The sequence below is a fragment of the Microcaecilia unicolor genome, chromosome 2 (genome assembly GCF_901765095.1).
Source record: "Microcaecilia unicolor chromosome 2, aMicUni1.1, whole genome shotgun sequence".
Taxonomy (NCBI): Eukaryota; Metazoa; Chordata; class Amphibia; order Gymnophiona; family Siphonopidae; genus Microcaecilia; species Microcaecilia unicolor.
The window spans coordinates 506,820,702-506,848,132 of NC_044032.1; the positions used below are offsets into that span (position 1 = coordinate 506,820,702).

The following is a 27,431-nucleotide window of genomic DNA, read 5'->3' on the forward strand; positions in this document are numbered from 1 at the left end:
GTATTCCATTAAGATGATTCCTAGAAAATAACTTATAAACAAACAGTGGATGCTAACCATGTGTGTTAGTGTGTGTAATCAACATTAAAGAGAACAAAATAACATTTTGGTGGATAAGTGCATGGTCATTCAAAATGTATTAATTTAAGGTTATGGATGGTTACTGGGTGGGGTACAATATGCTGAAAAATCAGTGTGGAAAAAAATTGTGTCAAGCGCTATTCTATAAAGGGTATCTACACTTTATGGAATAGTGCCTAAGCACCTAATCCATGCCTAACTTAAGGCGTCTGCTGAAACCAGATGTAAATGCTGGCACCTAAATTAGGCACAGATCGAACATATTCTATAAAAATGCATGTAACTGATAGGAATACCCCCAAAACACCCCTAAACATGCCCCCTTGAAATTATGCACTATAGGAGTTAGAATACTTTCAGGCTTATTTTCGAAAGAGAAGGACACCCATCTTTCAACACAAATCGGAAGATGGGTGTCCTTCTCACAGGGTCGCCCAAATCGGCGTAATTGAAAGCCGATTTTGGGCGTCCCCAACTGCTTTCCATCATGGGGACAACCAAAGTTCATGGGGACGTGTCGGAGGCATAGCAAAGGCGGGACTTGGGTGTGTCTAACACATGGGCGTCCTCGACCCATAATGGAAAAAAAAGGGAGTCCCTGATGAGCACTTGGACAACTTTACCTGGTCATGTTTTTCTTACGCCCAAGGCACAAAAAGGTGCCTGAAATGACCAGATGACCACCGAAGAGAATCGGGGATGACCTCCCCTTACTCCCCCAATGGTCACTAACCTCCTCCCATCCTCAAAAAAATATCTTTAAAAATATTGATTGCCAGCCTCTATGCCAGCCTCAGATGTCATACTCAGGTCCATGACAGCAGTATACAAGTTCCTGGAGCAGTTTTAGTGGGTGCTGCAATGCACTTCAGGCAGGCGGACCCAGGCCCATCCCCCCGTACCTGTTACATTTGTGGAGGAAACAGCGAGCCCTCCAAAACCCACCACAAACCCACTGTACCCACATCTTGGTGCCCCCCTTCACTTGTATGGGCTATGTTAGTAGTGTACAGTTGTGGGTTGTGGGTTTGGGGGGGGGTTGGGGGGCTCAGCACACAAAGCAAGGGAGCTATGTACCTGGGAGCAATTTCTGAAGTCCACTGCAGTGCCCCCTAGGGTGCCCGGTTGGTGTCCTGGCATGGGAGGGGGACCAGTGCAATATGAATGCTGGCTCCTCCCACGACCAAAAGGCTTGCCCACCTCTTTAACATTGCTTTTGACTCGTAACCACTTGTAACCACTCGCCTCCACCTACCCTCCTCTCCTCCTTCCTGTACATATTAATTGATTTGATTTTCTTACTTTATTTTTTGTCTATTAGATTTTTTCCATCTCACAGACAGGGTTGCCAGGTGGAAAATTTTTTTCCAGCCCACTGGAGCCCAAAAAACAGCCCAAAAACCGCCCAAACACAAACCCCGCCCCTGACACCCCCACCCCCGCGTCATCACCCCCGCCCCCGCCGTCATAAACCCCGCCCCCCGCCGTCACCGGCCCCGCCTCCCACGTCACCGGCCCCGCCTCCCCGTCATCGGCCCCGCCTCTTACGTCATCGGCCCCGCCTCCCCGTCATCGGCCCCGCCTCCCCGTCATCGGCCCCGCCTCCCACGTCATCGGCCCCGCCTCCCACGTCACTAACCCCGCCCAAAACGTCATTAACCCCACCCAAAAACGTCACTAACCCCGCCCCCCCGCGGCCGAAAAAACCGCCCGAAGCACAAAAACCAGCCCAAAAAACCGCAACCCGCCGCGGGCAAAAATTTCCCGCGGCGGGTCGCGGAAAACCGCCCAATTGGGCGGTAAAACCGCCCACCTGGCAACACTGCTCACAGATAGGCTGCAGAGAATACCTTCTCCTGCTTTAGACTTAATCCCACCCACCCCTAGAGTGACATGTCTTATATAACCTCCCTATCAACCCACTCATTACTTTACCTCACCCATTTCTATTCTTCTATCACCTTCTCCCACTACTCCAACCAGAGTTACACCTAATCACACTGACCACCCTTCAACATCTTCTGTCCTTCTGTGACTGTTCTCTTGTGCTTGACTGCTTAAATATTTTAAATTTAAATGCTTTACTTTTTGTCTATTAGATTGTAAGCTCTTTGAGCAGGGACTGTCTTTCTTCTGTGTTTGTACAGCGCTGCGTACACTTTGTAGCGCTCTAGAAATGTTAAATAGTAGTAGTAGTAGTAGATTGTAAGCTCTTTGAGCAGGGATTGTCTTTCTTCTATGTTTGTGCAGCACTGCGTACGCCTTGTAGCGCTATAGAAATGCTAAATAGTAGTAGTAGTAGTAGTAGTAGTATAGGCGTCCTCGGTTTCCATTATCGCCGAAAATCAGAAACGACCAAGTCTGGGGATGACCATCTCTAAGGACAACTTAAATTTCAGGATTTGGGCGTCCCTGACCGTATTATTGAAACGAAAGATGGACGTCCATCTTGTTTCGATAATACGGGTTTCCCCGCCCCTTCGCCGGGACGTTTTGCGAGGATGTCCTCAGCAAAACTTGGGCGTCCCTTTCGATTATGCCCCTCAATGTATGTGTAACTCCCAATTAAAACCAATTAACACAAAAATTGGTTGTTAGCAGCAATTTATTGGCACTGATCAGCTCATTAATCAATTAAGCTGCATGCACAAATTAGCTGTTCATGCTGATTGCCATGCATAACTTCAGGTGCCATATATAGAATCTGGGGGAAAGTGACAACATACATCTACTGTATGGATAAATGTATCATTATAGGTAGACCACACAAATAGCAGTCCTAGCTTTAAATGGATAAGTTATCCATCTAAGTTCAGCACCACATATTCAGCAGTTCTACACAAGCAGATAAGGTTGCTGAATGTCAGTGATAAAGATAAGTAAATAAATCATTCATCATCCATTGATCTTTGTGCTGCTGCTGGCCTTTTTAATATTGACCTCTAGCACTTTAAAATCTTTAAAATTAAGAAGATTGGAGGGTGGGCAATGTAATGCCGATTTTTAAAATAGGTTCCAGAGGTGATCAGGGAAATTATAGACCGGTAAGGCTGACATCGGTGCTGGGCAAAATGGTAGACTATTATAAAAAAACAAAATTACAAGCATATTCAAAAGCAAGGATTAAAGTCAACATGGATTTAGTGAAGGGAAATCTGGCCTCACCAATCGACTGCATTTCTTTGCAGGGGTGAACAAACATGTGGATAAAGTTGAGCTGGTCGATATTGTGTATCTGGATTTTCAAAAGGCATTTGATAAAGTACTTCATAAAAGACTCCAGAGGAAATTGGAGAGTCATGGAATAGGAGGCAGTGTTCTATTGTGAATTAAAAACTGGTTAAAAGATAGAAAACAGAGAGTAGCGTTAAATGGTCAGTATTCTCAATAGAGAAGGGTAGATAGTGAGGTTCCGCAGTGGTCTATACTGGCACCACTTCTTTTAAACATATTTATAAATGATCTAAAGATGGGGATAACTAGTGAGGTAATTACATTTGCTGACAACACAAAGTTATTCAAAGTTGTTAAATCATAAGAGGATTGTGAAAAATTACAAGAAGACCTTATGAAACTGAGAGACTGGGCATCCAAATGGCAGATGATGTTTAATGTGAGCAAGTGCAAAGTGATGCAAGTGGGAAAGAAGTACCCAAACTATAGCTAGGTGATGAAAGATTCCATATTAGGAGTCACCGACCAGGAAAGGGATCTAGGTGTTATCATTCATGATACTTTGAAACCCTCTGCTGAGTGTGCGGCAGCGGCTAAGAAAGCAAATAGAATGTTAGGTATTATTAGGAAAGGAATGGAAAACAAAAATGATAATGTTATAATGCATTTGTATCTCTCCATGGTGTGACTTCGAATACTGTGTGCAATTCTGGTCACCATATCTCATAAAAGATATGGAAGGGCATAATCAAAAGGGACGCCCAAGTTTTTATGAGGACGTCCTCGCAGGACGTCCCTGTGAAGGGGCGGGGAAACCCGTATTATCGAAACAAGATGGACATCCATCTTTCGTTTCGATAATACGGTCGGGGACGCCCAAATCTGGAAATTGAGGTCAACATTACAGATGGTCGTCCTTAGACTTGGTCGTTTCTGATTTTCGGCGATAATGGAAACTGAGGACGCCCATCTCAGAAATGACCAAATCCAAGCCCTTTGGTCGTGGGAGGAGCCAGCATTCGTAGTGCACTGGTCCCCCTCACATGCCAGGCCACCAACCGGCCACCCTAGGGGGCACTGCAGTAGACTTCAACAATTGCTCTCAGGTGCATACCTCCCTTACCTTGGGTGCTGAACCCCCCCCCCCCCCCCCCGAAAAAAAAAAAACATTCCCCACAACTGTACACCACTACCATAGCCCTTATGGGTGAAGAGGGACACCTACATGTGGGTACAGTGGGTTTTGTGGTGGGGTTGGAGGGCTCCCATTTACCACCACAAGTGTAAATGGTAGGGGGGATGGGCCTGGGTCCACCTGCCTGAAGTGCACTGCACCCAAAAAAAACTGTTCCAGGGACCTACTGCTGTCATGGAGCTGGGTATGACATTTGAGGCTGGCATAGAGGGTGGGAGGAGGTTGGTGACCACTGGGAGAGTAAGGGGAGGTGATCCCCAATTCCCTCCAGTGGTCATTTGGTCAGTTGGGGCACCTTTATGAAGCTTGGTCCTAAAAAAAAGGGACCAAGTGAAGCCGGCGAAATGCTCGTCAAGGCCGGCTTTCTTTTTTCCATTATCGGGCGAAGCCGGCCATCTGATACCACGCCCCTGTGCAGCCCCGTCTCGCCTTCGCTACCCTACCAACACGCCCCCTTGAAATTTGGCCAGCTCCGCGACGGAAAGCAGTTGGCGCTGGCCAAAATCGGCTTTCCATTATACCAATTTGGCCAGGTTCAAGAGATCGCCGGCCATCTCCCGATTTGTGTCGGAAGATGGCCGTCGATCTCCTTCAAAAATGAGCTGGATAAGCACCTAAATGCATCCTATGCACATCAGTTTTGAACTATTACCTGGCTACTGCCTGACCCTGGCAGTAATTTCATTTTCTATGAGCATCCATTAAGCGCACCTGAAATTTTACAACATGCGTCACTAACTAGGCAGTAATCAACATTGTACGCTAGGTCAGTGGGTGGCAGTAAGATCTCAGGCCCAATATGGACGTGCACCAATTTTCATTTTGCTGCACATCCATTTTCGTCCAAAAAAAAGGCTTTTTTTGCAAGTGTGCTGAAAAATGAACCTGCGTGCGTCCAATACACGCATCTACACCAGCACAGGCCACTTTTTGGTGTACCTTAGTAAAAGAACCCCTATGAATTTTATCAATGGCCATGTTGCCATTAGCACACAGCCATTTTTTAAAGTTACCATGGGAGAACTTACCGCCACCCATTTTGTTGGCAGTAGCCTAACGGCTAGTGCAGTGGTCTGAGAACCAGGGGAATTGAATTTGATTCTCACTGGAGCCCCTTGTGATTGTGGACAAATCACTTAACCCTCCATTGCCCCATATAAAATAAAATACCTGTATATAATATGTAAACCACTTTGTAACCATCCCCTTTCCCTCCCCTCCCCTATTTTGTAGGCAGTAAGGGCTCTCATGTTATCCATGTGCTAACCAATTAGCATGCTGTAATGTAGATGCACTAACTCATTAGTGTAAGAATTTTTACTCTCCTCCTGTGGCATACCCCTCCCCCCCCCAAAAAAAAAAAAAAAAATAGAAAAAATATTTAGCACACAGTTAGCTTGCACAGATTCCAAAACTATTGCAGAATGTATTAGTGCACTCCATGTTAGGCTTTTGTTTTTGCTGTGTTAGGCACACATTAGTGCCTAACAAAGCTCAGTCAAAGGACTCCACAGTGGATTCGTCACATTTAAAGTGACCATGTCTCTGTTCACCAATATAATGTACCTGTGAGGTCATTTTAGAAGCAGCTAGATGTGTACATAGTTGATTTTGCACATCTGGAATGCATATATATATATCCAAAGAGTGGTTTTAGAAAACTGCTATTTGGACATTCACAATCACCAGGATGCAAAGATTTAAAGAGGGCATGGTGGGGGAGTAGTGGAGGCACGATTTTTACAATAGATAGGTATGTCGAAATATTGTGGGGTAAATATTCAGCTGGCGGTGGTCAGGTTTTTTTGGCTGCCTCTGGCGTTATACCTGGATATTCAATGCCAGGCCATGTCTGGGTACTGACATTGAATATTTGGTTATATGAGGCCAGCTATTCATTATGTGCTTAAGTGAAATATTCAGCATGTAACTGAAACTGGACAAAGATAGGACTGAGTTTTATGCAGTTTGATTTTTCCAGTTAATATAGGCTGTTAAGTGCTGAATATCGCACTTAAGCACAAGAAGACAGCTACAACTTTAGTAATTAGTGCTGGTATTCAGTGGCACTAACTCTGTGGGTGCTTGTATGTGTCCAGGGAGGGGTTATTTTCCACTGGGCTTAGCACCCCCAATCATTTTGAAAAGTTAGCTCCTATGATGCTGAAATCAGCTGATAGCTCTGCACAAGCAGCTGAACCAGCCAGGAGCCTTTTCCTGGCAGGATAAATCACTTTGAATATTGCCCCCCTCCCCTAGATTTCTAAAAGTCCATATTGACTTTTGCACCTGCCTTGAGGCATACATAAGTACCAGATCCCAGTTAAGATCCAGTATCTCCCGGAAGGGACAGGTACAAAGGCCAATAGCACCTTTACCCATCCCCTTGGACCTCCCCAACATCTACCATACACCCTTTCCCAACCCTCTAAAGGCCCACATAGCAACTCTTTCAGTTCCTAAACTCCCTGTTCTTACTGAGTGCTGGGCACCCAGGATAGAAATGGCACCTCTGACCCCTAGAAACAGTCTTATGGTACTATTTCTAGGATTCAAGCTGCCAAATGCTGGGGATGCCATCAGCAAGGGCATGTCATATTTCTCTTTCATCAGCCAAACATACCTGATCAACCTCACCCACCTTGTTGCTTACAATTATGTAGGGCTTATCTTGTTGGTGATGTTATCTCATAACAAACTCACAAGCAGCTCTTCATATAAAGGCTGAAGAATCAGATACCTCAGATCTCATCAAATACAGGATATATCATGAGCTATTCAATACACAGTTCACCACATTTCATGAACATCCTGAGATTTACTAAACATGTTCAGATTGCATGAAATTGCAGGAGGATCTTGGGAGCCTGGAAGACTGAGCATCTAAATGGCAAGTGAAATTTAATGTGGGTGAATGCACAGTGATCCACATTGGGAATAATAACCAAATTATAGCTAAATAATGCTAGGTTCAAAATTAGAAGTTATCACCAAGGAAAAAGGAACTAAGGATCATATGAACACTATGGTGAAATCTGTTCTTCAGTGTGCAGTGGCCAAAAACAGAGTATTTAGTGTTATTAGGAAAGGAACAGACAATAAAACAAAGAGTATAATAACATATTTGCATCACTCGTAAGACTGTATATTGAATATTGTGTACAATTTTGATTACCACACCTCAAAAAAGATGTGGTGCAACTGGAAAAGGTATAAAGGGCAACCATGGAATAACTATCACATAAGGAAAGACTAGCTTGGAGAAAAGAGAGCTGAGGGGAGATATGAAAGAGGTCTATAAAATCTTGAATGGAATGGTATAGGTAAACATAAATTATATGTTTATCAGAATGTACAAAGACTAAGGGACATTCCATGAAGTTGCATAATAGCATATTTAAAACATATAGGAAAAATATTTTTTCATTCAATGTATTGTTAAGCAATGGAACTCTGTGTCAGTGCAAGTAGTAAAAACAGTTAATACAGTTGGGTTTTTTAAAGGCTTGGGAAAATTCCTGGAGGAAAAATCCATAAACTGTTATTACGGTAGACTTGGGGAAAGCCACTGCTTATCCTTGAGGTTAGGTAACATGTAATATTGCTACTTTTTAGATTTCTGCCAGATACTTGTGACCTGAACTGGGCACTTTTGTAAACAGGATACTGGGCTAGATGGAACCTTGGTCTGACCCAGTATGGCAACTTTTTTGTTCTTTTGCAAATGCTATCAGAGATTTGTTCATATTCTCAGGTGATTGAGAAATGAATCTTCAGAAAGTATGCTGAGATAAGGTCAGCATATCAAAATGCTCCCTCACTTGGCCTAACTATAAGATATGGAAGAAACATGAACAGTACTATGGTAAACCCAGAAAAATGTAAGGTTCTTTTTAAGATATTCAATAGAAATCAAACAAAATAAAACATGGAAAAGAAAATAAGATGATACCTTTTTTATTTGGCATAACTTAATACATTTCTTGATTAGCTTTCGAAGGTTGCCCTTCTTCGTCAGATCAGAAATAAGTAAATGTGGTAGCAGATAGTATATATAAGTGAAACATCCAAACATTACTTTGACAGTCTGACAGGGTGGGAGGGTGGGGGTGGGTAGGAGGTATGCATGGGGACATCAAAGCATTTCATTGATATTCTAACAGGATGGGTGTGGGTAGGTGAGAGGAGGGGGATAAACAGAGAAATACAATTTTATGGTTTATAATGGGCTAGAAAACCCAGATCCTTGTTAAGTCCTGTCTGTTGGGTGTCAAAATATTCAATCGTTCTGACTTCAAAGGTCGTTCCTGTATTGTTTTAAAGTTACCTTTCAGGATTCTCACTATGAAATCACTGGTGCAGTGTCCTGGTTTTGTAAAATGCTGGCCCACCAGGGTGGGAACCTGACTGGCACCGGCTATCTTCATGTGATGTCTGTGCAGATTAAATCTTGTCTTAAGCATCTGGCCTGTTTCTCCAATATAGCATCCTTCGTTACATTTTTTACACTGAATGATATATACCACATTGGAAGATGAGCATGTGAAAGATTCCTTTATGTTGAATATTTTTCCTACAAACCCAAAATAATCTCCAAGAATATTGCCTCCTCCCTCAAAACACCCAGGGAAAATCTGCTACAGTACAAAGAAAAAAAGCCACAGACAGAATCCCCCTTGTAGTGACATACAACCCAGAGCTGGAAAAACTGAGGAAAATTACTACTACTACTACTACTATTTAGCATTTCTATAGCGCTACAAGGCGTACGCAGCGCTGCACAAACATAGAAGAAAGACAGTCCCTGCTCAAAGAGCTTACAATCTAATAGACAAAAAATAAATAAAGTAAGCAAATCAAATCAATTAATATGAACAGGAAGGAAGAGAGGAGGGTAGGTGGAGGCGAGTGGTTACAAGTGGTTACGAGTCAAAAGCAATGTTAAAGAGGTGGGCTTTCAGTCTAGATTTAAAGGTGGCCAAGGATGGGGCAAGACGTAGGGCCTCAGGAAATTTATTCCAGGCGTAGGGTGCAGCGAGACAGAAGGCGCGAAGACCTACAGCCTCTACTCCAGGAAGATGAATTACTGAAAGAGATATTCCCATCCCCACCAATGCTGGCCTTCCGACAGCCACCCAACTTAAAACACAAGCTAATCAGAAGTAAACTCCCAACACAGACTGAAAAGGAAAAGAAGGGCACATTTCCCTGTAATATATCCAGCTGCAAGCTATGCCAAAACATTTCACAGGACCCCACAGTCATTCACAAAGGAAAAATATTCAACATAAAGGAATCTTTCACATGCTCATCTTCCAATGTGGTATATATCATCCAGTGTAAAAAAATGTAACGAAGGATGCTATATTGGAGAAGGTATAACATGGTTCATGTGTGATTATAGTAACATAGTAGATGATGGCAGATAAAGATCTGTACAGTCCAGTCTGCCCAACAAGATGAACTCATAGCATAAGGTATGATATGACACTACATATGTTTACTTGATTTTGATTTGTCCTTGCCATTTTCAGGGCACAGACCATAGAAGTCTTCCTGACACTGGCCTTGTTCTCCAGCTACTGAAGCTGAATCTGTCCAGTTACAATCAGGGTACAAACCGTTGAAGCCTGCCCAGCACTGGTTTTGCTTCCCAATTACTGGTGTTGCCATCTAATCACCTCTAAGCTTGTATAGTTCCACACCTTCTGGAAAGGATTTCTTTGGGTTTATCCCACACATTTTTGAATTCCATTACCATTTTCTTTTCCACCACCTCTCACAGGATAGCATTCATTGTATCTACCACCCTTTCCATGAAAAAGTACTTCCTGACATTATTCCTGAGTCAGCCCTAATTTAATTTGATTTGAACATTTACATTCCACTTACCAGTACAGGGTACAAAAATTAAAAAAAAATCATAGTGTACAAACATAATTATGATCTCACAATTCAGTAATTCTAACATATTATATTGAAGGACAAATTACATATGAAAACAGCCAATACCCCCCATTCTATCCATTAAGATGCTAAGATGAACTTGCAGAAATTTGTGGAATATATCAATTATATATTTTAAAGTTGCCTTGTTAAAATTTTGTGATCTATTTATACTTTTTTATATAGAACTAATAAAATGTTCATTTATATAGTTCTGCATATCTATATTTGCCAACTGCTCATTAGGCTAGCATCACATTTTGAGAAAGGCTAGAAGCTGTGGAATTGTATGTTGATGGGTGTTAATTGGAAATCCTGTTAGTGCTTCTTTAATATTAAATGGTTTGAAAGAATACAATGGTATTACTTTTTGTTTCTTCAAAAAAGCATTTGAGTTGCATGAGAAATTTTCCAGATCTCCAGTGGGTTTGATTCATACAAATTCTTAATGTCCCTTAGCATATGGATTAAGATGTATAAAGTTGATAAACATGCATTTAAAAAAAATGTAAAAGCTGGAAAAACAGTGAAAAAATGTCCAAAGGTTTTTTTTTTTTTGGGGGGGGGGGGGGTCACAATACTAGTATCTATTTGAGTAAATATCTGTTTGTAAGTAGGTTTCTATATGGAATAGAGAGCATCAGTGAAGGTCTTTGACTCCTTCTTATATACGGAGGGGCATTTTTGAAAGAACGTCCAAGTCTAAATTGAGATGTCCTGCTCATAATGTCCAAAAATAAAAAGGTCTATTTCATAGCAATTTTCAAAAATATGTGAGAAGTACATCTTTACGCTGGAGACATCCATCCTGAACAGCCATTTGACAAACTGAGGGGCCCATTTTACTAAGCCACATAAACGTGTACGCGTGCCCAATGTGCGCCAAAATGGGGTTACTGCCCGACTACCATGTGGCTCTTGTGGTAATTTAATTTTTGGCGTGTGTCCGATACGCACGTCTGAAAAATATTTTTTTATTTTTGGGTGCACATAACGGACGTGCGCCAAGTGGCATTCGGCGCACATAGGTTATTACTGCCTAGATTCTTTACCGCTAGGTCAATGGCTAGCGGTAAAGTCTCAGACCTAAAATGGACACATGGCAATTTTGATTTTGCTGCACGTCCATTTTCGGCAAAAACAAAAAGGTGTTTTTCTAGGTGTGTTGAAAAATAATTCTGCACACACCCAAAACATGCGTCTACACTACTGCAGGCCATTTTTTAGAGCACCTTAGTAAAAGGACCCCTGAATCATTCAAATCAGGTTCAAATCCCACTGTACCTTTTTTTTTGGGGGGGGGGGGGGGGGTAAATGTGTCCAGTCCAAGAACAGAAAATGTCTACTATACTTGAATGTAAACCTTCAGGCTTGCAAGTGTCTTATATCTTTAGATGAGTATTTTTTTGTTCCTGGAGAGAGCCCCAGGAAAAAAAAGGTTAATAAAGATACACCGGGATTTGAACCTGTGTTCAAATGTCACTGCATTAGCCACTAGGCTATTCCTCTACTCTACTTATTGCTTTCTTCAAAATGGCTAAAATACCTACAGCTGACATATACCCTGGGTTTCCTTTCTGACTTCACTTTCAGGGGAGAGGGAAGGGGACAGCAACTGCTGAGGGGGTCTTTTACTAAAGATTATTTTGAATTATTTGCAGCAGGTCCCATTTTATTCCTATGGACCCTGCTGCAGATAACACAAACTAATCTTTAGTAAAAGACCCCCTCAGGGATTAAGATGGGGTCATGCCTTAATCCTCCAGTGATCTGCTGCTCAGTCAGAGCACTTTTTTGTAACTTGAACGTGACTGAAACAGGCCTAGATAAAAACATCCTTCTTTTAGACATGGATGTTTCTTCCAGTTCGAAAATTGCTTTACTTTTGAGCCCTTCCTAGTCCCACCCATAGCACACCTCCTTGCTATTTGGATGAACTGACTTTCCAAATTTGGGATTTGGACATTTTTAGCAGATGAACCTTTTTTAGGCATTTTGAGGTCCCATCTGCTTAGCACCATACTTCATGTATCTTTCTCAGGCCTTGATAAATTGTATAGTTTAGTTTATAAAAACAACTTTTCTACGTACACAGGGGCTTTCTCAGCAAATCACAGCCCAGCCTCCATAAATGCTTTTTCAAACAAAAATATCTTTAAAGGAGATTTAAAATGAGAAAAGTACAATTCTGTTCTAATAAACTGGGGAAGACTGCTCTATTGGAACAGGGCAACAAAATAAAAAGTTGAAGGGCAGGTAGATTCTAATTTAACATACACTGTACTAGGAAGAACCATTCTATGGTCATTAATTGAATGTAAGGATCATACTGGACAATAGGGAATTGCTAGCTTCATAATTAAATGTAAGGAGAAGAAAACCTTAAACATTTTTATGGTTTCCTCAATAAGTCCCATCCATAATCAGACTGAAAATGGACTGGATCATGGAGAATGTTTACTTTTTAGACACTATGAGCCCCTTTTACATAGCAGCATTAAGCCCATTACAGGCTTACCACTCACTAAAAAAAGAAGTACTGCTGGTCTACTGCAACAGCCCGGCGGTAGTTCCCACTCCCAGCGTGCCATCATATCTGGTGCTATAAAAAATATTTTTATTTTTGTAGCCCCGGTGTGTACCCAGCGGTAATCAGGCAGGGCCGCATGCTGCCTGGTTACCGCTAGGTTAGCGCAGGAGCCCTTACTGCCACTTCAATGAGTGGCGGTAAGGGCTCCCCCTGAAATGGCCACGCGGCAAGTGCTTCACTTGCCGCGTGGCCATTTCCTGAAAAAAAGGAAGACCTACCTTTTACACACTGCGGTAAAAGAGGGCCTCAGCACACATCAAAAACATATGCCGACACCAGTGCAGGCCCCCTTTTGCCACAACTTGGTAAAAGGAGCCCTATAATCTCGATGATCGCCTGCAAACATCTGTATAAAGGAAACCAACTAAAATGCAACTGCCTTCATAACTCTTAGCTTCCATTTTTCACACACTCACACACATACACACACATCCTCGTTAACTACAGTACAAGGAAAGAGTCATGGGACATTTACCACTTGTGATAGTGCAACTCAGAACTGGCAACCCCAAGGAAGATTATACTGGATCTTCAAAACCTATTGCTGGAGGATGAATTATTCTCGTCCCCTCCCCTCCTATTCTAGCCATCTATCCTAAAACTAACAAATTTTGTAAGGTTAAAATTCCAAACAGAATGTGAAATAGAAGAAAATGGCATAAAACTCTGTAAGACACCATGATGCAAGTTATACCTGCACATGTCACAGGATCTCACGAGATCCTCTATGAATGCAGTATATATGATCCAATGAAAAAAAATGTGGGAAAAAAAGGTTATGTAAAATAAATAGAGGAAAAAATATTCTGTATATGAAAATCATACTTTTTAATTAAAGTCACAACAGGGGGTGGAACCTAAAATATTAGAAGACAAGAGAAGAAACAAATAAATATGGAGAAAATACCTTTCAATGTAAAGAATCTTATCTTCAACATTACAACTTAATGGAATTAGGAGCACCAGCAGAAACCCCTTGAGCACTAACCTCTTTAGGGAGAGATGTGGGGCTTTTTCCAATTAGAAAAGAGGAAATGTATGCCATGAATAAACATGGATAACTCAGCTTTAGGATTTACATGTGTATATGTATATGCCTATGGCAAGGGTGTGTGACCTTAGTGGACCAAAAAATACATATGAATTCCCCATTGCAAAAGGGAAAGGAAATGGGATTTGATATACCACCTTCCTGTGGTTACAATCAAAGCAGTTTACATATTATATATAGTTACTTATTTTATACCTGGGGCAATGGAGAATTAAGTAAATTGCCCAGAGGCCCAAGGAGCTACCATGAAAATCCAAGTCCTGATTAGACCTCTGCACTAACCAATAGGCTACTCCTCCACTCCACAGACATGCATTCACTAAAAAGGAGAATTGCATATCTCTGATCACCAATATCAACATCAGGATTTATAGCTGCTTCTGGGTACATATAGTTTTGTTATTTTTAAGTGCTCATTTTGGGCAGTGATATACAGGAGGGATTAAAGGAGGTTACCACCTTAATCCTCCAGTGGTTTTTTTTATTCTCCCCAAAATTGATAGTGCTGAATGATTTCAGCTTCTGTATTTAACTGGAAGAATTTAGACAAGAAGAGGAAGGGACAGTAGATTAGATAAATGGATAGGCCTGGATAAACCATATGGTCTTTATCTGTTGTCATTTTCTCTGTTTCTGTATCTAGGTTCTGAAATGTATTTATTTAATGTATTTATTTACTGGGATTTATTAACTGCCTTTATAAAGAGATTCACGCAAGGCAGTGTACAGCAGGTACAATTTATCATAAAACTTACCATTTTTGTTAACAGCATAACAATAGTAAAATGACCAAATATAAATATAAATACAATAAATGAGATCAACTTGAAAAAAATCAAATTGAAATCTAATAACAGGACTACCATAACAGAATAAAAAGTATACACAGTTAACAACACTGCATTCAAATAATTCAATCAACTCATTCATCGTTCTGATTTTCAGAGCATTTATAAATATGTTAAATAGCACTGGTCCCAGTACAGATGCCTGCAACACTCCACTATTCATCCTCCTTCATTGAGAAAAATGGCCATTTAATCCTATCCTCTGTTTTCTATACAATAACCAATTCCTAATCACAGAAAGACATTGCCTCCTATCCCATGACATTTTAATTTCCTCAGGAGTCTCTCATTAGCAACTTTCTCAAACGCTTTCTGAAGATCTAGATATACAACATCAACCGCTCATCTTTATCTGCATGTTTATTCACGCCTTCAAAAATATAAAGCAAACTGGTGAGGCAAGACTTCCCTTGGCTGAAATGCTCACTCTGTCCCATTAATCCATGTTTGTCTATGTGCTCTGTCATTTCATTCTTTGTTATGGCTTCCACTATTTTTTTCTGACTTACTGGTATGTAATTTCCCAGATCACCCTTTGAACCCTTGTTAAAAACCAGTGTTACATTGGCCACACTCCAATCTTCAGGTACTATGGATGATTTTAATGACAGGTTACAGACCACTAACAGCAGAACTGCAATTTCATATTTGAGTTCTTTCAGTACCCTGGGTGAATGCTATCGAGTCCGGGTGATTTATCACTTTAAATTGTCAAATTTGGCTCAGTATATCTTCCAAATTCACCGAGATTTCTTTCATTTCCTCTGCATTGTCACCCTTGAAAACAATTTCCGGTACAGGTAGATCTTTTAAATATTCTTCTGTAAGGACCAAAGCGAAGAATTCATTCTATTCCTCCACTATGGCCTTGTCTCCCCTGAGTTCCCCTTTTGCTCCTTCATGATCTAACAGTCCCATGGATTCTCTCACAGGCGAGATGCTCTGTAGACCACGAGCAGCCACAATGATCCCTTATCTCTCAATTAGATTAGAAGGCATTCTGACTCAGACAGATGAGGGATGAAGACTCTCGGATCAGGACTGGTATCCCTCCATCTCATTACAATTGCCTTGGTTGGTGCAGTATATTGAATCCTGTAGGGCAATATTTCAGTCAGTGGTATTCCTCTGATTTCATCCAGCCAGGTCTCATTTATTCCCAGGATGTCCAGGTGATATTCACTGACAACATCATGGATCATAGGAAATTTTGTATTGGCTGATCTGGCATTTACTAGGCCCAAGTTTCCAACTAGTGTGGTCTGTTATTTGTAGGGGTTATTTGATGATGGTAGTCAGGTATTCATGTGGGTATGTTTAGAAAGGTGTTTTGTCTTTTGAATTTGTGTCCTGTAAGTGAATGGGGGAGTCTATTATTTCTTTTTCCTCAGCTTACTGGGATGTATACTAGGCCAAACCATATACTTGTTTAAAGTAGGTAAGATTACAAATACATACCAACTTACACACATAAGTGCTGACATTTAGATATGTATGTTGTCAAGATGCCTCTGCTAATGTTTTAGATGTTGACATATATTAAATTATTACTTTTGCCACATGTAAATAGTACATATTTATGCATTCCTGAATGTATTTAGAAAAGGCTGTCCGTTGGCAGATCCTTTCCTAATATACTATTGGAATTGCACATGTCCTGAGATGGATCTTTCATTTTCAGTTTCTCTGTTCCATCTAAAATGGGACTGAAGCTATACACATCTAAAAGGATAATTGAAAGTTGGAGGTCTCAATTATTGAAGTAATGGAAATTGTCCTCTAGAGTACCTCAGAGGTCAATACTTTCACCAACGCTTTTTAATATTTTTCTCTGTCCTTTATGCATAGTTTTGGAGATGTTGGGCTTTAGTTTTCAAATGCTTGCAAACAATATCTGGCTTTAATGGAATTTGGAAAGAGACACATTGAATAAAGGTATAGATGTAGTTGCTAGATGGTTGCAGGGCTATGGGCTTAAGTTAAATGTGTCTAACTCTGAAGCTTTATGAGTAGGTAAGAAGCCACTAAATGAGAAGGTTTTTGTCTTAACATGCAGCCAAACTTTCTCATCTAAACAGTCTGTGAGGAATTAGTTTGGCTAGATATCATAAGTACATAATACATAAGTATTGCCATATTGGGACAGACTGAAGGTCCATCAAGCCCAGAATCCTGTGTCCAACAATGGCCAATTTAGGTTACAAGAACCTGGCAAAATCACAAAACAGTAGAATACATTTTATGCTGCTTATCCTAGAAATAAGCAGTGAATTTTCCCCAAGTCCATTTTAATAATGGTTTATGGACTTTTTTTTTATGAAGCTATCCAAACCTTTATTAAACTCTGCTAAGCTAACTGCTTTTACCACATTCTCTGGCAACATATTTCAGAGTTTAATTACACGTTGAGTGAAGAAATATTTTCTCTGATTCGTTTTAAATGTACTACGTTGTAGCTTCATTGCGTGCCCCCTAGTCCTAGTATTTTTGGAAAGAGTAAGCAAGCGATTCACATCTACCCGTTCCAATCCACTCATTATTTTACAGACCTCTGTCTTATCTCCCCTCAGTCATCTTTTCTCCAAGCTTAAGAGCCCCTAGCTGCTTTAGCCTTTCCTCATAGGGAAGTTATCCCATCCCATTTATCATTTTTGTTGCCCTTCTCTTACCTTTTCTAATTCCACAATATTGTTTTTGAGATGCTGTGACCAGAATTACACAGAATATTTGAGATGCGGTTGCACCACGAAGCGATTGTTTTCCATTCCTTTCCTAATAATACCTAACATTCAATTTGCTTTCTTAGCCACTGCTGCACACTCAGCAAAGGGTTTCAACGTATCATCAACGATGACACCTAGATCCCTTCCTGATCCGTGACTCCTAATGTGGAACCTTGCGTTACATAGCTATAGTTTGGGTTCCTCTTTTCCACATGCATCACTTTGTTCACATTAAACATCATCTGCCATTTGGATGACCCAGGGGCGTAGCTGCGGGTGGGCCTGGATGGGCCCAGGCCCACCCAGTTTAGCCTCAGGCCCGCCCAGAAGCAGATCCTTGCCGTGACCGTCTCCTACCCCTGCCGCAGCGCTTCATTTAATGTTGTCAGCGCTGCTGTTAGTTTCCCACCCCCCGCGGCGGCACTTTACACTTTACCCGACGGCAACACTACAGATGCAGCGCTGACGTCCGACGTCCTGCTCCGGGGCCTTCCACGCTGATGTAACTTCCTGTTACGGAGGCGGGACGCGGAAGGCCCCGGAGCAGGACGTCGGACGTCAGCGCTGCATCTGTAGTGTTGCCGTCGGGTAAAGTGTAAAGCGCCGCCGCGGGGGTGGGAAACTGTAACAGCAGCGCCGACAACAACATTAAATGAAGCGCTGCGGCAGGGGTGGGAGAGGGTGAGGAAGTCAGTGGGGTGCTGCGTGCTGGCCCAGTAAGGGGAGGCAGGGAGGGGAGGGAACAGAAGGGTGCTGGACTTGCAAGGGTTGGAGGGAAGGGAGAGAGATTTTGGGATTTGCAGAGGGGAGGTTGGAAGGAAGGGGAGAGGTTTTGGATTTGCAGAGGGGAGGTTGGAGGGAAGGGAGAGGTTTTGGATATATAGGGGGGTGGAAGGAAGGGGAGAGGTGCTGGATATGCAGGGGGGTGGAGGGAAAGGGGAGAAGTGCTGGACATGTATGGGAGTTGGATGAAAGGGAAAGAGGTGCTGAACATGTAGGGGGGCTGGATGAAAGGGAGATATGCTGGACGTGTGTGTGTGGGGGGGGGGGGGGCTGAAGGAGAGGTGCTGGATATGCAGAGGGAAGGGAGAGAGATGCAGGGAGAAAGAGCCAGATGCATAAGGAGAAGGAAAGAGAAGAAGAGAAGCTGGTTGGGGGTGGGATCAGCGAGGAGAGGGACACATTGGTGTGGAGGAGGGAGAAAGGGGACCTAGGGAAGTATACAGATACAGAAGGGAGATGATGGGCATTAAGTGGGAGCATGGGGACAGGGACACAAATGTGAGATGCTGTATGGGGATGGCACATGGGCACAGAGGGGTAATGCCTGACCAAGGGGGGGGGGGGGGATATAGAATAGAGATAAAATGCTGGACACTGGAGGGGGGGGTATATGGACACGTGGGGGGGGGGGAAGATACCAGACAAGGGAGAGAATAGGAATGCAGAAGGGATATGCTGGGCATGGGGTGCATAGGTGCACAGAGGAATGATGATGGATGAGGGGATATGAACACAGGGGAGATACTGAACAAGGAAATATAGGAAAACAGAGATGGGAGATGGATGATGGACATGAAGAAAGAAGAAATGTCAAATAGGAGACAAGTGAGTTAAGAGAAGACAGAGGGAAGCAGAAACCAGAGACTGGGACCAATATGATTTGAGAAAAAATGACCAGACAACAAAAAGGTATAAAAAAATATTTTATTTTCAATGTTGTGAATATAATATGTTGGATTTGGAATGTACATCTTGCCAAAGTTGATGGTAAACATGGCTGGGGTCCAGGACAGAAATCTAGGAAAGGACCCCAAAGTCCATTACCAGGCTGCTTCTTCAGCATGCAGGCTTTCTCTGGCCAAGGAACCAAGCACAATTGCCCTAGTTGCATCCCCTAACACCATCCCTGGCATGTGCCATCTTTATATTTTGCACAGGAGCAAGTGCCTTTCTTTCTTGTTTCTCTGGTGGTATACTACATGCAAGGTCTAGTTTCTTGGGGTTTCCGTTTAATTTATATTTCTAGAGTTTGTGGTCACTTATTCTGTATTTGGCATTTGTGTCTTGTGTGTGTGACTGAGGTATTCTGTTAGCATGAAGTTTCCATGTAGCATTCTGTAGTAATTTGGCTTGTTCAGCTTTCCTGATAAATGTATTTGTATTTTAGGGCCCTACTATAATATTTAAGGCACTTCTTTTTCATAGGTAGGACCTTTGTTTTTGGAAGTTAGTGTTGGCATGGTAGATTTGCTCTAGGTTCTGAGTGACTTTTGTTTTATAGATTTTTTTAAAGTTAATTTATAATATGTCTGTAATTGAGATTACACTAGAAAACAAAATTTCTTTATATGATGAGTTTTATGGAGAATTGTCCTTGCTGTGCTCTGTATCCATTGTTGGTGGAGGGCCAGGAGGTTCTCTGGATGCAGAATGTGTTTGGCTTCAATACCATATATGTGTTGGAGGACCATGGCTCAGCGGGGCTGAATAGTGCAGTCTATTGTACTTCCCTTAGCTCTCAATTGGCCTGCAGCCACTGAAGCCTGCACTGCAACCCTCATTGAAGTTATGGGGAGTGGGGTAGGGACAGAGCATGGGTGCATCAGGTTTGCTGTTTTTTTCTTTTTCAAAAAAGTTGGCAACTCTAGTGCCCACCCATCCAACCTGTTGGCCCACCCAAAAATTGCCTTCTGGCTACGCCACTGGGATGACCAGTCTTGTAAGGCCCTCTTGACGCTCATACTGCTAAGTTTGATGCAGAGTATAATATTCCATTTGAAAATTATTAGACAATTGCATCTGCTGTTATTACCAGATAAATTACAATTGGTAACTCAAGCCTTAGTTTTAATTATATTATATTATACAAATGCAGTTTATTCTGGCATTTTGAAGAAGTCAGGGTGTTGATTGCAGGGGTTGCCAAAGTTCATGATCATGTGAGTCTTATATTCCAACAGCTACATTAGCTGCCAATACACCAAAGGTGTAAATTTATGATCTTGATGTTGCTGTTTAAAGCTTGTAGCAGGATGAGACCTTGTTACATTTTGTTGTCAATGATATCTAAATCCTGACCTTATATTGCATTCTTCTCATGAAGAGCTTTTAGTTATTCCTAGTTTTAGTGAAGTTGATTCCCAGCTTGTATTACGTGGAGGGGCATAATTGAAAGCGATGTCCAAGTTTTGATGAGGACGTCCTTGCAAAACATCCCGATCGAGGGGCGGGGAAACCTGTATTTTCGACGTCCATCTTTCGTTTCGAAAATACCATCAGGGACGTCCAAATCCTTAAATTTGGTTGTCCCTAGATTTGGTCGTCCCTAGACTTGGTTGTTTCTAATTTTCGGCGATAATGGAAATCAAGGACGTCCATCTCAGAAATGACCAAATGCAAGCCATTTGATCATGGGAGGAGCCAGCATTTGTAGTGCACTGGTCCCCCTGACATGCCAGGACACCAACCGGGCACCCTAGGGGGCACTGCATTGGACTTCATAAAATGTCCCAGGTACATAGCTCCCTTACCTTGTGTGCTGAGCCCCCTACCCCCCCCCCAAAAAAAAAACCCACTATCCACAACTGTACACTACTACTATAGCCCTTACAAGTGAAGGGGGCATCTACATGTGGGTACAGTGGGTTTTGGAGGGCTCGCTTTTTCCTCCACAAATGTAACAGGTAGGGGGGATGGGCCTGGGTCTATCTGCCTGAAGTGCACTGCAGTACCCACTAAAACTGCTCCAGAGACCTGTATACTGTTGTGATGGACCTGAGTGTGACATCTGAGACTGGCATAGAGGCTGGCAATCAATATTTTTGAGGGTGGGAGGGGGTTAGTGACCACTGGAGGAGTAAGTGGAGGTCATCCCCAATTCTCTTCGATGGTCATCTGGTCATTTCAGGCACCTTTTTGTGCCTTGGGCGTAAGAAAAGCATGACCAGGTAAAGTCATCCAAGTGCTCGTGAGGGACTCCCTTTTTTTTCCATTATGGGTCGAGGACGTCCTAGTGCTAGGCATGCCCAAGTCTCGCCTTCTCTACACCTCCAATATGCCCCCTTGAACTTTGGCCGTCCCTGCGATGGAAAGTAGTCAGAGATGTCCAAAATCGGCTTTCAATTATACCAATTTGGATGACCCTGGGAGAAGGACGTCCATCTTCCAATTTGTGTTGCAAGATGTGCGTCCTTCTCTTTTGAAAATGAGCCCTTGGACCCTAGCATAAAGTAACTATGATTTGGATTATTCTTTTCAGTGCACATCACTTTGCATTTGTCCACATTAAATTTCCTCTGGCATTTCGATGCCCAGACTTCCCATTTCCTATGGTCTTCCTGCAATTTTTCACTGTCTGTATGTGTTTTAAGTAGTTCTGTGTCATCTGCAAATATAATGACCTCACTTGATGTTGCAGTTTCCAGATGCAAGCTCACTCCCCCCCCCCCCCCCAATTGATATGTCATCTCTCTCCTTCCCTTCCCTTCCCTTTCTCCACTCTCCTCCATGGTCTGGCATATCTCTTCTTCCTTCCCCCTTTTCCTTCCCCCCATGGTCTGTGGTTTAGTTTTTAAGTGGTTGAGGTGTGGTTACAGAAACAATTTTACAAATAAAAGATAGGATGGATTTGATAACGGGTCTGAAAGTAAAGGTGGTTAAGATTATATATTTTATTTGGGTTGTTGGGACAGGGGGACTGAGTTGAGTCAGAGTTTACAATGTATTTGTCATTGTTTATTTGACGAATTTATGTTATTTTATATTATTTTTCAGTTTATTCTGCTTTTGATTGGACATCATTCATTGATAGTATGATTTTTAAACAAACATTCCTCAGAAATCAATGTCAGTGCCAAAGGGGATTAGTTTTTTGTGTATCATGCTGAGCACAATAGGTACCAACCCAACTTAAATGCCTGTACCCTGCAACACAACGAAACCAAAGCTCATAATGGACATATAATAACTTTTCCTCTCTACGATTCCCTAATGTGTCTGTACACACAGACCTTATTCTACCACAACGTTACTGTATTTGTTCATACCAGAATTGGCGAACTCCTTTACGGTACTATGTAAGCCACATTGAGCCTGCAAATAGGTGGGAAAATGTGAGATACAAATGTAACAAATAAATAAATAAATATTCTTGAGCACACAATACATGTTAAAGGATTGATTGTATGTTATCTGTGATATTTTATTCTAGACTTTACAAATGGAAAATATAGAATTGTTTAATAATCTCAGATTATTGCCTGGTTTCATGTAAGATAGGTGTAAGGCACATTGTTGTGGATTTCTTTTAATGGAACGTGTCAATTTGGTTAATGCAAGTTGAGAATTGAAAAATTTGGCTGAGATAATGGGAAACCTATGAGAAGCATAGTAAACAGCAAAAGACTAACCTGAACCAGTATTGGGAAACCACTATGGCAGTTCTCTGAGAAGAAATCAAAAGCAAATGGATAACAATATAACATAGGGGTCCTTTTATAAAGGCACGCTAATGTTTTTAGTGCACACTAAATACTAGAGACGCCCATAGGAACATATGGGTGTCTCTATCATGTAACACATGTATATTTAATGCACGCGCTAAAAATGCTAGCGCGACTTTGTAAAAGGAGGCCTAAGGTATTCACACTCCCTTCTCCTTTGTCCCAGCTGAAACACACACACACACAAACACACACAAAAAAACAGAAACATAACATTATTATAATAGCCTGCTTAGTTGCAGCCTTATTCAGACTTTGATATCAACTTAGTAAGATCAAAAAGCCCTAGTCTAAACATGGTGGTGACTCACATGTTAGTGTCCCAGGGCAGCAGAACACCTTTTTGTTTGGGGGTGCCTGGAACCCACCCCCCACCCCCCTTTGTCTTTTTCACTCCCTCTCACCCCTTTTGATGACCAGCATTGCTCTCCTTCCTTACCTCCCTCACCCCCTCTTCAGCACTTCTCACCTTTTTTCCCCACCCCCTGACTCATGTTCTCCAGGATTTCTCTTCTTTCCTACTTCTCTCACCCCCTCTTCAGCATCTCTCTCCTTCCTTCCTTCCCTCTCCTCCCCATGGTCTCCACCATGTCTCTTCTTCCTTCACTCCCATCAACCCTTCTTCAGCATTTCTCTCCTTCCCTCCCTTTCCCCTCCCCATGGCTACCCCATAGAGTAGATCATTTTCATTATAAAGTACAGGAGACCTGCCTTAGAGAGGTATAGGTTGTTTACAGGGTTTCCATCCATCACTTGAACCTGAGCCCAGGCTTTTCTAAGGGACTTGTTCTCCATTTGGGCTCTCTTAAAATCTCCAGGAATTTGTTCTCCACACTGCTAGAGCATGCCAAATGGACTCCTCTGTTTCTGGATCCCCATCTATTGCAGCCTTTAGATTGTGAGTATACCATAACTTCTCTAACCGGTGTTGCCACCAAGGTTTAGGCAGTTTAGATACTTAGCATAAAGATCTGGATTTTCCAGCAGAAAGATCTCTGGGAATGATTATTCTTTCAACTTTTCTGGCATGGTGGTTAGCTATCTTGCCTTCCCTCCTTCCCCATGGTATCCAGCATCTCTCTCCTTCCTTCCCTCTCTCACCTCATCTTCACCATCTCTCTCCCCTCCCCATGGGGTCCAGTATATATCTCCTTCCTTCCTTCCTTCCTTCCCCCATGGTGTTCAGCATGCTTCTCCTCCCCTCCCTCTGCTTCAGCATTTATCTCCTTCCTTACTATTTTGCCATGAAGTTTTTATTGCCTATCTTGCTTCCTGGAGGCGGCAACTCTACATTATGCATAAAAATAGGCATTGTGCAGCCAGGGCCGATCTTAGCAAATGCGGGGCCCTATGCAGACCAATTTGGTGGGGCCCCATCCTAGCCCCGCCCCACCATAGCCCCGCCCCACCATAGCCCCGCCCCACCATAGCCCCGTCCCTACCCTAGCTCCACTCCATTGATAAGATTATTCCATTTTTAGAACATTTTTTATTTATGAAATTTCAAATAAAGACAAATGAAGCTAAACTTGTACAAAAAAACTGATTGAAATAATAAGCACAATGCTATCATGAAACCTCCCCTCCCTAGAAATTATTCAGTTCAAGTCCACTACAATTAGTAGTTCCAATTCGCATAACAAAGGAGAATAAAGGAAAAATATTAAGAAAAGATTCAGTACTTTCAAATTCCCCTATTACTCTGTAACCCATATATGCAATAAAATAAAAATGAAATGAAAAGATAAACAATAAAATAAAGTGATGTGTGAAATATAATGTACAATATAAAAACATATAGACCACCAAGGTATTAAAATTGTTTTAAAATATATACCACAGCTCTCTGACTCAAGAAGACTCCGACTCTGTCTGTCATCCATAATTGTCTGACAACACACAGAAAAAAAAATAAGTAAAAACAAATTGTCACAATTAATACCTTATACACCAATATACCAGCCATACGGAAAATGCAGACCGTCAACAATATGAAGCTAGCAAGGGATCATAATATCACAATTCTCATGTAGAGCCACAAAACACCCTTTTAGAGGTAGTGTGTCATGATTTAGGCTCTACACCCTTTCTGATGTTTGGTGCCACCTTAGTAAGGCCAACACACAATCTCTCCACTGCAAAACACTATACACAAACTTGTGCAAAAAAACACTCATAACCTTAACAAACCATAAACAGCACTAATTCCAAGGACAGAATGAGCTACAACCTTATGCGTGGCATGGAAAGGCAACTGTAATTACACCTGGCTCTAAAACACCAGTGCACAACCTAGTGAAAAACAAACAAATAAAAAGGGATTCAAACTATACGCTAGCAGAATACTGCACCTTCCTTGATCACACCTGAAAAACACATGAAGGTAAAATACTGAACTGGAAAGTTACCTCAAGAAGTCAGACTCAGCATGCAGCAATACTACAAAAATTGAAACGTACATGACAAATATCACAGATGCACATTTCCAAAAACTGACATATTCCAATTAATAAATCCTGAATAAAATAGTTTTTTCTACTTTTGTTGTCTGGTGACTTTGCTTTTCTGATCATGGTGGCTCAGTATCCGATTGTGCTGCTATCTGTCCTCTTAACTCCGTTTCCAGGGCTTCCTTTCCATTTATTTCTTTACTTTCCGCCTTTCTTCTTCATTTCTTGCCCTACATCCGTAAGTAAAAGATGGGTCCTCCGCAGACTTGACTGTCCAGTGGATCCAGCTTCTGCCTATTTTCTATATCCATGTGCACTTTTTCTCCTCTCTTCCTTTTCCCTCACCTCATCTCCTTCCTCACTCTTCCCTCGCCTCCATCCATGTCCAGCATTTCTTCTCTCTCCTCCATCCACCAATATCCAGCGACCCTCCTGTCCCCCCTGCCATCCATCTATGTCCAGCAACCCCCTGTCCCCTCTGCCCTCCCCTGCCATCCACCTATGTCCAGAAACCCCCCTCCCATGCCATCTACCCATGTCCAGAAACCCCCCTCCCCTGCCATCCACCCATGTCCAGAAACCCCCTCCCCTGCCATCCACATATGTCCAGAAACCCCCTCCCCTACCATCCACCCATGTCCAGCGACCCTTCTGTGCCTCTGCCTTCCACCTATGTCCAGAAACCCCCTCCCCTGCCATCCACCCATGTCCAGCGACCCTCCTGTGCCCCCTGCCCTCCCCTGCCATCCACCTATGTCCAGAAACCCCCTCCCCTGCCACCCACCCATGTCCAGCGACCCTCCTGTGCCCCCTGCCCTCCCCTGCCATCCACCTATGTCCAGAAGCCCCCCCTCCCCTGCCATCCACCCATGTCCAGCGACCCTCCTGTGCCCCCTGCCCTCCCCTGCCATCCACCTATTTCCAGAACCCCCTCCCCTGCTATCCCCCCATGTCCAGCGACCCTCCTGTGCCCCCTGCCCTCCCCTGCCCTCCACCCATGTCCAGCAATGCGACTCTCCTCGTTCCCCTGCTCCCCCTCCCTCCAGCCACCTGAGCCCCCCTCCCGTCTGAGCCCCCCCCCTCCCCGACCCGCCAAACGACCCTCTTCTACCACCCGACCCGCCGGCACCTCACCTGACCCAGCATTTTTAAAAATCTACAAGCGGCGGTGCCTCGCGTCTGTAAAAGAAGAAAAATCGCTTCGTCCATTGGCCGGCCTTCCCTCATGTCCCGCCCTTGCGGAAGTTACATCAGAGGGCGGGACATGAGGGAAGGCCGGCCAATGGACGAAGCGATTTTTCTTCTTTTACAGACGCGAGGCACCGCCGCTTGTAGATTTTTAAAAAATGCTGGGTCAGGTGAGGTGCCAGCGGGTCGGGTGGTAGAAGAGAGTCGTTTGGCGGGTCGGGCAAGGGGGGCTCAGACGGGGGAGGGGCTCAGATGGCTGGAGGGAGGTGGAGCAGGGGAACGAGGACTGGAGAGTCGCGTCGCTGGGCATGGAGGGCAGGCGAGCAGTGGCGGTGGTCAGAGAGGCGAGGCAGACTTGAGGTGCGCTACGCGGGGCCTCCTTAGGCGCAGGGCCCTATGCGGCCGCCTCGGTCGCCTCTGCCTAAGACCGGCCCTGTGTGCAGCCAGCTGTTGTGGGGCCCTGAGTATCTGCACATGCTCAAGGTCTGCTGGCTAAGTATCCCCTTCTAAATGTTGGAACCTGTGGGATTTTGCATAGAATTTATACATAGTTCGATCCATCAGGTGCTTCCAGTATAAAGTACAAAAATGTACTTTTCAGTGAGCTGCGAGATTGTCTCAGTAACCAGAGGAAATGAGAGTGTTCCAGCCTCTAATTGGTGAAAGTTAGAAAAATAGGAG

General features: G+C 42.9%; 1 long non-coding RNA gene across 1 annotated transcript; it reads left to right on the forward strand.

Annotated features, from left to right (window-relative positions):
* Positions 1-1,421: 1,421 nt before the first annotated feature.
* LOC115462605 lies at positions 1,422-27,431 on the forward strand. Its single transcript, XR_003940898.1, has 4 exons — positions 1,422-1,433; positions 6,502-6,506; positions 16,887-16,894; positions 27,352-27,431. It is a non-coding gene; the product is annotated as an uncharacterized LOC115462605 (long non-coding RNA).